Below are 15631 nucleotides of genomic sequence, written 5' to 3'. Positions count from 1 at the left end.
CTAACTTCTGATTTTAGCATTCTCTTCACTATTTTCCAGTTTTACTGTAGTTAATACAGGGCTTTTTATTTTCTTCAAAGATAAAGGTTGAGAGGAAAATTACAAAATCAAAATAATTGCCTTTATACTGAAATCATATTTTATATAAGTTTTCTTTATTATTTTAAAGGAATACAAAAACAATGAACAGGTTAGTAGGACAGTTAAAATAGTTGACACATCAGTTGTTACAATAGTTGATACATTTAGAATCTCCAAACAGATTAGTAGGACAGGTCATCAGCTAATCAGAGTATAAGACACAGGCGTGATATCTTATGTAAGCAATATTAGCTAAAGTATTTTTAGCTAAGTTGTAAATTTTGGTGCTATTTTATTTCCTGAAAATCAGGCTATTTGCTCCAGTTTTCCTCCTGTGGGCGATGTTACTATGGAGAAGTTGGAGCTAAGCCTAGCTGATCCTTCTCTTGGTTGACTTGAAGATTTGCCCAGATGCTTGGGGATTCTCTAACTTTCAAGTCAATTAACTGCCTCCGGCAGTGTGTCAGTATTGATTGAACTATATCAATTTGTTTTGAACTTTCAATCCAAAGATTTGTTTTTCTCCATTTTAGTGTTACCATATTGCATTATATATTTGACTGTGTTGCTTTATTTGTTCTCATTTCAGGACGTGTCTAACTTGCATATTTTGGATCATTTTTTTCTTGTGTATCTATGAATTTCTTTCTAATTTTTTTTGCTAAGCCAGCTGTTGTTTTGCTTTTGTTTTAGTGTATTCAGATTTCTTATAATTGTATAACATACAATATTTGCTGTATGTGTCTACTCTTGTTTCTTATTTATACAATGTGACTTTAATTCCTGTATCTTTAATTTATCTTCTTTGTTTTAGATGAGTTGCAGTAACTACTTGCTTTTCCTTACTTACAATTTTAGGCTAGAGACTATTTGTCTAAATTTTATAATGTGAAATCTTTAATGGATTAATTGCATATTAAATATTGGTCTATATGTTTGCTTGTCTTCTCCCTTTATCGCTGGGATGTCTACTCCCGTATGTGTGTTCTCTCTCATTCACACACATTTAGCATTCAGATTTTCTTTTCTTTTCTTTTTTTTTTTTTTTTTTTCAGAACCAGGGATTGAACTTAGGCCCTTGTGCTTGACAGGCAAATGCTTATTCTACTGAGTCATCCCCCTGGCCCCGTATTTTCTTATAGTGTGATTATTTAGGATTTGTTCCCTCTTATACTCTTACAGTATTGCTGTATACTTATAGGTTTTATTTTACAGTGAAGCTGTCTTGAATCCTTTGTGTTTAGACATATATATGAGATATAAGAGGAAGGACCTGGGTAGCTGAGTGAAGTTAAAAATCTTAAGTATGTAGGAGCTCAAGGTTTACTAATTGACTTTCAGCAATTTAATCCTAGAAGTGTATGACCTTCCAGAGAAATCTTGTGTCAGTTTTACGTTTCACATGTATGTGGCATAGTATGTATGTGTGTGTGCATGTGTGTATATATAGAAAATATCAAGCTATTTACATAATTGGACTCTGCTAATAACCTGGACACCAGCCTCCTCTGGTTAGCTTCCCAGACTAGAAATGTTGTGTTTGTTCATGTTACACATTTATCCTGCAGGGAACTAGACCCAGTCAGTGTGGTGCCAGTGGGAGAGTATGACAGGAAGCTTGCACCTGAGCTCTCCTTGATGCTTCCTATGTGCCTTTCACTTTTTCTGATATTAAGTGGCAGCCATTTTCTGTAAAGAGCTACAGGAGCCGGGGAGATAGCTCAGTATAATATAGCACTTGCTTGGCAAGCACAAGGTCCTGAGTTCAATCCCCGGTTCTGGAAAAAAAAAAAAAAAAAGAGCTACAACTGTGAGTAAAAGCAGCGTTTTTGTGTTCTAGTAGTGCTTCTAGTGAATAACCCACGGAGACCAAAGTGGGCCAGGGGACGGTGGGCACACGCACTGAGCTTTCCATCCTCTGGGCACCAAGTCAACCTGAGGCTGAGGCCACTCCTCCTCCCCTGAGGTGGCTGCCCTCAGTGTCCTACTTGTAGAGAAGGTCTTCAGAAGGCTGTCTGCTTCATTGCCAGAACGATCTCTATGGATGTTTGTTGTTCCCACATACTATTGTCATGATTTTGAGAGTCAACGCTCACTGAGGAATCTCTTGCAGTTGAAAACCAGAGTTTAGACGCAGGGGCTAGGAGTTCGATCTCTGGGCTTGCCGTGCCAGCCTCAGATTCATAAAAGATGAAAGTAGCTGAGTTTTGCATATATTTGAACCTGAGTTATATAGACATAATTATTTATATGCGTTCAGTTTGTTTTGAAAATTCAATGGCTGCTCAGCAGAAATAATGATAATTTCAAGTGGTAATGAGACAAACAACTTGTGCACTTCACCCCCCACCCCAGAGTTCAGAGTCCTGTGAAGAAAAACATGTGCTTGTAAAAATATACCTAAATATTATGTGTTACTATAAGAATACAGTGGACAACTACACTTTGAGATGTTAGGAAAGGCTTCATAAAGCAATGCATGAATTTGGTCATGACAGATGATGACCAGTATGTAAAAGAAACACTAGGAGCATTGGGCCTGCAAGTAATGAAGAGTCCTGTGTAAAATTTTATACCTCACAGAGCAAATCTCTACATGAAACATTGTTAGTATTGTAATAACCATTTTAATCACTGTAATCATTTTGAAATTTGAGTTTTATGCTGTCATCTGACTATAAATGTTTATCATAGTGTTATCAAAATCTACCTCAAGTAGTTCGAAGAGAAAGGTAAAAAATTAGTATACTATGTTGAATTTTGTTAGTTCAATTTATTTTTTAAGAAAAGGAAATATTCTTTTGCAAAAATAAGAGAACAGAATGTGGCATACATCTATGTATTACAAATAAAATAACTGAAGAAACTGAATATTAAAATCATCTAGGGGCTGGGGAGATGGCTCAGTGGAATAAGCGCTTCCCTGGCAAGCGCAAGGGCCTGAGTTCAATCCCCAGTTCTAAAAAAAATCATCTAGATAGACTTTGCATTTGTGTAGAAAGCTAAATTTTGCATATCTCAAAAATAAAACAATCATAGTGTTCTTATTTGTTATTTCATTTTACACTAGTTCCTGAAAGAAAACATTTGTACACTGAAAAGCCATCAAAATCAATATAAGCAAGTAAATTTTTTGTACATCATATTAAATATGTAATTTGCAGAAAATGATAACTCCTTGTGGCTTTAATCTCAGCTTTGAATTTAGGACCTCAGAATAAAACTACTGGAGCAGAACATTGTGAATCAAAGATTATTTACATTAACATAAAGAGTACACATACTAATGCAAAGAGATTGTATTATATTTCAAGATACTTTCTCTGACCTTTATTTAGGTGTATAGAATTGATCTGTTGAATTATACCTGCCATCCTCAAGCACCAGTGAGAATTGTATTTCAAGAAAATAATAGGTTAGTGCCCCTTATACCAGTAGAACAAGGAATTTGAGATGTGTTGGAGATATGTGTTTGTCATTTTGGTACATTTAATCCAAATGTGTAGGAGAACTAAATTGTGAATGTTCACATCTCATGAATAGCTTTCATTCCGACTTTGGTTTAAAGTTAAATAGCCTTTACTTGAATATATGCTTAATTTGTATTTAAAATGATAGACAGTTTGCAATTATTTAAGTCACTGGCAGCCATCCATCACATGCTTTCCTTAAGGGGCATCTAGTCAGGTGCGGCACAGACTGCCTGCACTTCATTCTGATCATCTCTGAGCTCCTGACCCTCAAGACCCAACCTCTTCCTTCTGAAGACTTTCCTCAGATCATTTAAAGTTTACTAAGTCAGCCTTCTGTTGTCATGTTTTGTTTAGTTTTGTTTTGTTTGAATTTCTAAGATGACTCCAGCAACCCTCTGTGATATTTCTGAGCTTGGACATTCACCCTAGCACCCAGAATGTATGTCTAAGACTATAAATCACATCAATCTCTTCTCTGCTTCAGACTTGCAAAAGAGCATTTCCCATAAAACAGGGACAAACTTCACTCTATTTGTCCAGATGTTCCCAGTTCTCCACATTCTTCAAGCTCTCCTGTTGCTCTACTCTTCACTCCATGCTTCAGCCACCCATGGCCCTGTCCTATGTCTCAGTCTTGTACAACATGTCCCCACTTTTATGGCTTTTGTAAACTTTTCCCAGTATCTAGAACACTATTTATAACTTTCAGAATTTTTCTTTCCAATTTAACCAAAGACCAAGGAACAGAGAGGGAAATTTAGATGAAAAGCATATAGAACGTCCATCCCAGTGAGATGCTTGTTGCTCTGTAATGTTCTGCATTACATTATATAGCCATGATTCTCCTAAAATTTATTTTTCAGATTCATTCGTTAATTTATAAATTTTATTTGTTTTCACAGTTTCTTAGTGCACAGGACAATCAATATAGATCTGTTAAATCAATGAAAGAAGACCTAAATGATATATTTTTGTGACAATTCATGTTTGCTAAATGTTTCATTTTCCAATATATTCTACCTTTTAAAGATATATAAACTAGACACTATGAAGTAGCCCATATATGTTACTTGTTTTTGATTCATTTTATGAAAGCAGAAGTAGATATTGAGTTTTCTTTTTGATATTTATTCTGTTAATCATCTAAATACACACTTTGCTTGACAATTCAGAGAAAGCTTTGTGTTATCTGGTTTAACAATGAAGTATTTTGATTTACTTTTAATAACTAGTTTTCTATTATTACGTTACATATATATATACACACACACACATATATATATATATATATATATATATATAATATTAAAAACCGTGCTAATATAGACAGAGAAGAACCTATACTACTAACTTCCACAGATAAATGCAATATAAACAGAAGCATAAATTACTTTCACTGATAAGATTTATTGTTTTGCTTGATAGGTTATTGCACATGAAGGAAACTGGTTTGATGTTGAATTCTTTGGTGCATACCAAACACCACCTAGTGTCCTAGTGAGTAAAAGATCTATAAGGAACACCAGCGGACAGCAGGCTGGGATCTTCCTGTGAGTGGGTCTCCTCCAGCGGAGCCTGGTGGTTAGCGCAGCCATCGCTGCCCATGTGACTGCAGCCCTGTGGAAGGCCATGAACTAGAGTAGCTATACCATCAATGAACTCTTATGCTGAAAAACCTCAATAAATTGTTCTTTTAAATTGCTATAATTTGAAGCAAGCTGTTACACAGCTATAGAGCTGAGTACATCATTTATTATATATAGTTACCTATTTTTCTAGTTACCTACAAAAGTAACATATATCAAGCATCCTTTCAGTGCAATGTCATTAATAACTTTATTTATTAAGGAATTGAAACTGTATGGATTTTAAATACAAATTGCCAAAATTCTATCAAGGACTGTTTTCACAAATAACACCTATAATACTCTTTTTAATGCAACAAATAATACAGTAATAAACTATAAATTGAGAACTATCAGATATGAATTAGACATATATTTTGCAGCATGTTGCTTTTATTGCAATCATCTCTTATCCAGTGATAGCAAATCTTTTAGAGCTTTCAACAATAACAAACAGCTGGCTGCAGTATACATGACACAGGTTTGCTTCCACAGTTTTACATTTGGTTTGGATTTTGTGGTGCTGGCCATTCAACCAAGACTGTACCCATGTTAACTTAACATGCTATCACTGAGTCACATAAGTAGCTCTCTTATATATCTCTGGGACTTTCATTACTTCATTGATGAAAGACTTCAAAGATTATACCTTAGAGCATTTTAACAAAATACTTCATTGCTTTTCTACTTATTATTTTTCCTTATTGTTACAGTTTTGATCTTGTAAGTCTCTCAAAGGCCCAATGTAGAAGGCTGGGTCAGCAGCCGGGGTGCTGTTGGAAGGTTTGGGAGGTCTGTCTCTCTCTCACTGTCTGCTCCTCCTCCTCTCTGTCCCTCCGTCTCTGCATGTCTCTCCACCTCTCTCCCTCTGCCTCTCACTCTCCCTATCTCTCTCGGCTTCCTGGACACTGCAAGGTAGTCAGCATTGCTTCACTGCCCACTCCTCATCTTGATATACCTTCTGTTACAGGCTGGAAGCAAAGCACCAAAGCAACAATGGTCTGAAACCTCTGAAACATAACCAAAATAAACGTTATCACCTTTAAGTTGTTTATCAGAGCTCTTTTGTCACAGTGACAGAACACTGACTAATACAACTAAATACATTGTTGGATTAGGAATGCCTGTCTATTGCTTGAACATCAGATCTTCATTTTTCTCAAATGGAATATAAAACTGTTCCCATTTTGTAACACCAGCTCCTCTGTCCACAGTGGTGTATTAAAATGTATGTTTTAAAGATTTCTTCTTTCCTCTATTTCAACTTCAGGATAAGCCTACATTCTCACCATAAAATGTATGTACATGAGTTTATGTGCTTGCTCACTCCCCCTATTGGACCTGCTGTCACAACTCAGGATTATGGTACCATTGTCCACTGTGATTGATCCTGTTTGTCTTTCCTTTTCAATAACTGATTTCCTATGCCCAAATCTGAGTGATTATTTGAAGAAAAAAAAACCTGATCATGTCACTTCCTAACCTTCAAGAATCTTCAGCTTACCTTAGGAAAATATTTATATTTCTTGCTTGATCCTAAGGCCTCCAGACTGTCACTCCAATTTTATTTTCTTTTTTCCCTTTTTTTTTTCAATTTTAAAAAATTTTGTAGCTTTCATACTTTTTATTTTTTTATTTATTTTATTGAGAAACAAATAGTAATGAGACAGTTTCAAAACAGGATAGTAGGACTATTACAATAATTAATACATTGCATATTGTTGTTTCATAGTAGTTATTCATAGTACAAGATACAGACATGATAACCTATCCATACACTATTAGTACAAATCTTACTTTTCATTGAATTAAGAGAAAGTAGCTGTATATCTATCCTATTTTGTATATACAGATACAAAATAGTCCTTCATTTATATCCCCTTTTTCATTTAGTTTTGTCAGAGATGAGTATTTCATTGCTGTTTAAATATTGTGGGAGCATGAATTCAGCAAAGTAATCCAATATAGTTCAGTAGTCATAGTGGGCTATCCATAGGAGTGTGCAGACCTCAAAAGTCACCTCTGAAATCAATGGGCTCCAGAACTTGTTCCCTGTTCTAGCATGTTCTCTACCTCCAATTTCATTTTCTTGCTACTGTATTGTGTTCTATCAACTAAGTCTTATAAGATATCTGTTAAAAATCTCCAGCCATTTTCTACTTCACATTAGCTGCTCTTCACTCCCCATCTTCTTTTTAAAAATTTTTTCCATAATTTTATTGAGAGACAAGTAGCAATGAGACAGTTTCAAATCAAATTGGTAAGACAGTTTCAATAATTAACACATTGCATACATCTTCCTAGTGGTTAATTGCTATACAAGATGCAAATATGATATCCTACTTACAAATACCATTTAAAATAAATCCCTCTAATTATTAAGAGAATGTAACTATATATCTATCCTAACCACTTTGAATACACAGATACAAAATGGACATTCATCTGTATCCCCCCTTTTTTTATAAGTTCCGTTATTTGAATATTATAGGTGTGTAAACTCAGCAAAATATTCTAAAAGAGTCCAGTAGCCCATAATAGTATTGGGTCTTCCGCTTGACTGGCAATGTCAGAAATTGTTGACCTGAGTCCCCTACAGCTCAACATAACAACATGGCTTTACTTCTTATACTTCATTTTTATACTTTTCTTCTGTATGGTTAAGACCAAGGTAAAGCAGGACCTATGCAACAAGAGTTGCAGCTTTTGGGTCTGATAAGGTCAGTGAAATCCCCTCAGGATTTATCCTGAGATCCTGTACCTCAGATTGTAGAACCTTTGTCAGTGTCAGCCATGTGGATGAGTCATGGCCATTGCTTGGCCAATGTGCTCTCTGTGAAAGCCTGAGAGAGTGTTTTCTCTCCATGTGATTCTCCCTAGGCACACTCTACATCATCAATCTCTTTCCTCTTTGGCCCCATAACCTCCTTGATCAGAAAATTTGGTACACTACCGAGTTACATGACATAACAGTACAAGTTCCCATCCTCTTTTGAGATTCTTTCCATAAACTCTTCCTGTGCTTCTAAGCCCATCACGAAGGCTATTTCCTGAGAATTCACTCCTAGTGGGAGGGGGTGCTTGTCACATTTTGTCTACTCAGAATGTTTTTCTTTTCTGTTTTCTTTTTTTTTATATTTTAAAGAGAATATGAAAAATAATAGAATAAAGAAAACATTAGAAATGATGCAGAATTTCACTAAATAAAATGATAGGAATTCAGCAATGGTTGTTTTATTGTATATTTTTTCTGCAAATTAGTTTTCAGTTTACCAGGTATAACCCCCTAAAATTGGTAAGAAATTGAAAAGGAAAGAAAAAAACTTTAAACATTAGCTCAACATAACAACATGGCTTTACTTCTTATACATTATTTTTATACTTTTCTTTTGAATGGTTAAGACCAAGGTAAAGCAGGACCTATGCAACAAGAGTTGTAGCTTAGGAGCATCAAAATCAGCAGTACAATTATCTAAGCTATTCTGAATTTATACACGTATAGAATTCTTTTCTCCTTCCTTCTTTCTTTTTTTCCCCTTCCCTCCTCTTAGTCATTCCTTCCCTTTGAGCAGTTTCTTTTTACAGTATCCATGGTACACTTCAGATTTTATTTATTCTTTTAGGTTTTTACATTAGTGAGGCAATACGATGTTTGCATATGTGGGCATGGTTCATTTCCCTCATGACTGTGGTCTCTTGTTGGGTACATTTACCTTGCGTGTACTTATAAAAGTCTTGAATTTATATTTTATAGGTAAGTAATACTCCCTTGTGTAAAAATACCACATTTTAAAAAATCCATTGCTCAACTGAAAGTACATGGGTTGCTTCCAAGATTTAGCTCTGAGAAATTCTGCTGTTACAAACATGAGGCACGTATATTGCTGTGGTATGACATTTTTAGTTCTACTGAAAAAAAACACAGGAGGTGAATAGCTGGGTGGAATGGGACCTCCAATCCTAGCTTTTTGTGGAATCTCTGCACTGATTTCCACACTGGTTATATCAGTTTATACTCCCACCAACAGTGGAGAAGGGTTCCTTTTTCCTCATGGCCTGTCCAGCACTTGTTATTGGTTGATTCTTGATGATAGCCATTGCTTCTGGAGGGAGATGGACAGTCTGTTGTTTCAATTGTCATTTCTTCAATGTCCAATGATGTTGAACATTTTTTCATATTTTTATTTGTCATTTATATTTCTTCATCTGATTTGTGTGTATTCATCTCAGATGCCTTTTTTTATTTGTTCTGTGAATTTTGAGAGTCTTGTGTTTTGAATATATTTCCTGTGTGGAGAATTTCCTTTGGGATTACCATTTCCATAACAGAGAATCAAAGGCATGTTCTTTCCCTGGCTTCCCGGAGGATATCCCAGGTATGTGGCACAATTTCAACAATTAAACATTAATACAAGATATCGTGTAGCTAACACTGTTTCTTTTCTCTCCTTTTCTGTTTTCCCTTTGTTCCACTATAGCAGAAATTATCTAGGCACACAACTTGGCATATGTGGTCACTATAATATCCACACTTCCTTGTGTTCATCAGGGTCATTTGATTAGATTCTGTGCAGTGGACTGTAAGAGAAAGTACACTTGAAGGAAAGGGAGTAGCATGTTTTCTTTTGCTCCTCTCTGTCTCTAAACTATTGAACACAGTTCTGTAGCCCTGCATGGATAAGGGCAGAGTGCAAGCCAGAAAAGATTTAGTCTTTTGGGACTGTGTAGCTGTCACATCAGCCCAAGCCTACTTAGCACTCAGGCTGCTATGCCAGGGAAGAATTTCATTGTCAGATTTTGTCACATTTAGGTTTTTGTTAGAGTAGCTGGTGTCTGCATATTAATTAATATTCTTCAATTTACAAATAAAATTGGAATGCAAAAGATGTTTCTTAGAATCTTTTTTAGATTTTAATGCTTGAGTTTTGTTTGTCTTACAAAGATTGCAGCTGAGGTGCCCAGAAGTTTTAGACAGAAGTTTTCTCTGTTACTGGCACAGACGAAATTTGTTCTTTACAGTTAAAATAGTCATGTTTCATTATTATCTTAGAATTATTTGGTGCTTTCAACTTTATTTTCTAAACATTTCTGTCATTTTTTGCTTTGTTTTGTTTTATTTTTGAAAGCTTAGTCTTGACCCAGTATTTCAACCTCTTTCCAAAAATCATGAATTAGCCAGTAAACTTCTTTATCCACAAATAGCTGATATTACATCCAACAAAGAGTACTGATATGCACCCCATGCCTGAAATTGTGCCCCAAAAAGATCTCTCCAGTACTGAGTTTATTTTATGGAAAGCAATAACAACATTCATTTATTTATTTATTTATTTATTTATTTATTTATTTATTTAATAGGGAAAGGTCTACAGGGTGTTCAGTGTCTCACTACTAGATTGGACTTGTAGTGATCCACCTGTTTATGGCTTCCCAAGAGCTGGGATTACAAGTGAGCACCACCATGCCCAGTCTCAATTGCTGTCTCAGTGCACCCCAGGGGCGTGGCTGGCAGTGCAGGCCCGGAGATCCAACCCCTTGCACCAGCTTGCAGATGCTTTAATCCCTGAGCTATTTGGCTGGCCCTATAACATTTCTTTAACTATTAACTAAATTTAAATTTCACAGACTATAGGGTTAGATGTTTCTGAAAGATAAATTTGTTTTGTTATTATTATTTAATTCTATGTGAATCTTTATTATGCTTAGGACAGATATTCTTAATATACTGCAAGAAAAAAACTGAGTTGTTTTTGTAGGTGGATTCAATCACTATTCATGTTTCTCACCTTCTTCATTTCCACAGTGATATCTTTGTTTTTGAGGATTGAGAGGGAGAAGTTATAAATAACGTACAGTTCTTGGAGCAAAAGAGATGCCATTTTGAGTTAATATGGGAAAATTTTCATGCTTTTGTAAAATTTTCCACACTCTGGATACTAAAGCATTGCTCTTACCTCCTGAATTCCCTAAATTACTTTACCCTGATGGTTTTCTTATCAATCATCTTCCTAATTGAGACAATTTTCTTTTACCTATTTTTAGTTTGCCCATTTTTAAGGTTCTTTTTAAAAAAATTATGTCTGAGATACACGGAATGTAATTTTTGAAAGTTTTCTGTTTGGAAACTGAAAAGAATAAATAATGTCGATTCGTTATATGTGTCAATTTTGAAACTGAAATCAGAAATTTAATATTTGCTTTTTCTTGACGTTTCTTCAGTGACTATCCATTCTTGAAACTAAGGGTCACATTACCAGAAACCTGGGCTGGAACAGCCATACTGTGACGGTTATTTATTTTGCCTGCTTTTTTTTTTATACTTAATTTATTCCATCTATAATTATAGGTAAAAGAAAATTCTTTGACATCCATTAAACTATTTCTGTTAGAGCATTTGTGGTTTTTGTATACAGACAAGTATTTGTAGAAAGAAATTTCTATATAGAAATATATGCCTCAAAATAAATCATTTTTGTCTTATGCTTATGGAAGATTACAAATTTCAAAAAGTAGCACTAAATTCATAAAGTGAGTCATTCCATGGATTTATCTGATTCATTTCAGGCCAGTAATTAATTCATTTGCTTAATTCAACCTGTCAGCTCTGAAGGATATAATAGCTGGATGAAATTAAATGATGAGGAAATTGAGACGAGGACACATTCTCCCTTCATTTGTTTGATTCTCCACAATGTAAGTGAAACAAAAACTCACCAAATGCTATAAAATTCTATTACTTTATTTCTCTAGGCCCATTATCACTTAATCTAAGCTATTATATATGTATATAACATATATATATATATATATATATATATATATATATATATATATATATATTGCATTGGAAAGCAGCACAAATCCAGTCTTGCTCCATATTAATTTAAAACTCAAATAAGTTGCATTTAATGTTTACAGAAATTATTTGAAAAAGAGATATTTAAATTATCTGCATTTCTTCCTTCCTTGATATAATGTGTGGTCTTTAATTTAAACTAAATACAACTAAGAATATTTTATTATATGATTAACTCTGTATAGGATGTAATTTAAAAAATACTATTTATTTATTTGGTACAGGGTCTCCCTACACAGCTCAGACTCATAATAATCCTCCTATGTCAGTCTCCCCAGTGCTGGGATTACAGGCATGGGGCACCAGGCCTGGTTTCAGTGGACAGCACTGTGTGCTCAGTAGTCCTGTGGAGCGCAGCATGTGGTACAGGCGATAGAACCCCAGTCCTTGCACTTGCCAGCAGGCACTTAGACCACGTAGTTATCTCCCTAGCCCTAACATGTAATTTTTTGATAGATGAATTTAAATGCTAAATAATCAACAAAATATTTTTATAGTCACTCAGTATAAAGTGTGCTACAATATTGTATCCATTGTAAATATTGAGAAAAATCTAGAGAACTCATATGAAGGTCCTTATATGAAACTTTAGGACAACTTGTATGGTAGACTCAGTTCAAGAGAAAACTCATATATTAGCATTTTGGAAACAAGATATCTTATTGAATACACAACATTTAGAATTATTCTGTTTTACTATCTGTCTGTCTATCTACCTATCATATATTTGTTCATATAACATAATTCTCTTTATAATTTGAAATGTATTTTACTTCAACACATTTAACTTTCATTGAAATAAAACTTTAAATTATGCCTAGTTTTTATTTCATGCTATAAAATTTGCTGGATTGAGTTCACAGTGTATATTTTTATATGCTATATAGGTATCTTGTAAATAGAATACATGTTAATTTAGTTTTTTAATTAATTTATGAATTATTGAGGATTGTTCCCACAATATTTTAATTATTGCTATCTTCTTTTGTTCTCTTTGTATCTTTCTTGACATCTTTTTGATTAAAAATTCTCATTTCATTGTCATTCTATAAATTTGAAAGTTATAAGTTTCTATACTGTTGTTTCATTGTTAGTGAAGAATTATAGTATGTATTTTTAAGTGAGTTTTATGGCCACATGAATTAGAAAGGAAAACTCATGAATGATAAAGAATCTCAAGTGAATCTCCATGTATCCCACTATCTTTGTATTAAAATAGTACCTTACTAGGACTACAAAAAAAGTCTTAATGTTTTCTACAGTAATGCATGAATTTGATACCCTTACTCTGTTTCGCAGAGATATCAACTCCTTGCTGACTCTGGACTATAATTAACATTCATTAAGATTAGTATCATAGATTAGTTTCTGGTTGTTTTAAACTGATATGATATGGAAAATATTTTGCATGAGTTCTTTCTAATTGCTTTTCTTAGTACCATGTTTGTGATAATCAATAGTTTTGTATTATGAAAATGTAGCTCATTTTCCTTGCAATATGTATGCCATAATATTTAGCATATTATAATGTATTTGTCCTTTGCTCTCTCAGTGGTGTCATTTATTTCTCAAATGGGACAAGGCTAGACAGTGGTACTCTACATCCTTTCAAATGTTATGGGGCACATATCCACTATTAAAATAGGTATGTATAAGAATATAATTATTTCTAATTTAGTACAAATTCTATTAATTTATCTTCTATCAATTGTATATGAAGATTTTTGGTGCTCCTTATACTAATGATGTTCTGGTAATGGCAAGACTTTCTTTTCTTTTTATATTTTTAGTGCATGAGTATGGCACAAAATGAGGACCCTCTTTGGGGAGAGTTGGTGCCTGGGCATAACACATCAATTGTCTTCCATTCCCTTCTTTTCATCACCCTGCCTTTCGCTCCTTCTGTCAATTAGCTCTTATAAGAAAGATCTACTGCCCTACTTCTTATTGTCTATCTCTGATTTTATCGTTTTCCAGGCATATAATTACATACATTGGGATTTTTACTTTTACTTGGTTAATTAATAATCTCTGGAATTGAACATCTTATTTCTTTATTACTTAGAAATTATATTTGTTGAAGTATCCTTCTTAGTCATGTACCAAATTTACTATTGTGGGGATAATTTTTAAATTTTTACATATTTTAATACAAAATGGTAGTAGAAAAAAAACATTAGAAATGATACAAACTTTCCTTAAACAAATTAATAATAATTCAGGGCCAGCCAGATAGCTCAGTGAACTAAAGTGCCTGCTTTGGCAGAGTGCAAAGACCAGGGTTCGATCCCTGGCATGCTGTTGCTGTGCCAGCCCCACCCGCCCAAGGCACCCTGAAATGGTGATTGGGACTGGGCATGGTGGCATGCAACTGTAATCTCAGCAGTTGGGAGGTGGAAAACAAGAGAATCACTACGAGTCCAATCTACATAGTGAGACCTGTAGGCCCTGTGCTAAATACATTAAAAAAAAAAAAAAAAAGACAAAATAATAAGAATTCAACAATGGTTGCTGTATTGCACAATGCTATTTCCAAATTAGTTGTATAGGTTACCAGATATAAATGTGTAAAATAGGGTTCAAGAAAAAACAACAAAAATAATAATAACAAAAGTTATAAAAAAATCAAAAGAAAAATATGTTAAGAAAAAAAGAAACGAATGTTAAGCATCAACTACTCCTTTCAAAAGGCCAGCAGAAATAACACTACAATTATCTAAACTATCCTGCATATAAACATAAATATATCTTTTTCCCTTCTTTCTTATCCTCAGCCCAGTTTTTCCTTCCTGATGAATAAATTCTTTCCCTTTCACAGTATCTATTGTATCTTTCAGATTTTAATTACTCTTTTAGGTTATTAGACTAATGAGATAATATGATGTTTGCACATGTGGATCTTATCCGTTTCACTTACCAATATAGTCTCTAGTTGCATCTATTTATCTACAGAAGCCTCAAAATTATCATTTTTACTGGTTAATAATACTCCATTGTGTAAAAATACCACCTATTTTAATCCATTCCTCAGTTGTGGGCATTTAAGTTGTTTACAAGATTTAGCTATGAAAAATTGAGCTGCTATGAACAGGGCTACACATATATTGCTGTGGACTGATGATTTAAGTTCTTTTTGAAAAATACGTAGGAGGACAATAGTTGGCTTGAAAGTGGCTTAAATTGTAGCTTTTGAGAAATCTCCACCATGATTTCTATGTTTGCACCAGCCTTCATTCCCATCAACAGTGGAGAAGGGTTCCTACTTCTCCTGTACCTCTCCTGAATTTGCTATTGGTTGACTTCCTGAAGATAGCCATTCTTTCTGGCATAAGATGATATCTCAGCATTATTTACATTTGTATCTCTTGAATGACTACTGATGTTGAACATTTTTTTCAAATATTTATTTTCCGTTTATATCTCTTCATTTGTGAAGTATATATTCATCTGAGAAGCTAACTTTTGAATGGTCTTTGAATTTTGGCAACCTGCTATTTTTTAATACTTTGTGTGTTCTAGCTAAGAGTCTTTGTCTGAATGTTAGTCCAGTATAATTTTTTTTTCCAATTTATGGGTCTTCTTTTAATTCTTGTTAT

This window comes from Octodon degus, unplaced genomic scaffold (genome assembly GCF_000260255.1).
Source record: "Octodon degus isolate 3935 unplaced genomic scaffold, OctDeg1.0 scaffold00375, whole genome shotgun sequence".
In the NCBI taxonomy this organism is placed as follows: domain Eukaryota; kingdom Metazoa; phylum Chordata; class Mammalia; order Rodentia; family Octodontidae; genus Octodon; species Octodon degus.
This window is presented reverse-complemented; position numbering follows the sequence as displayed.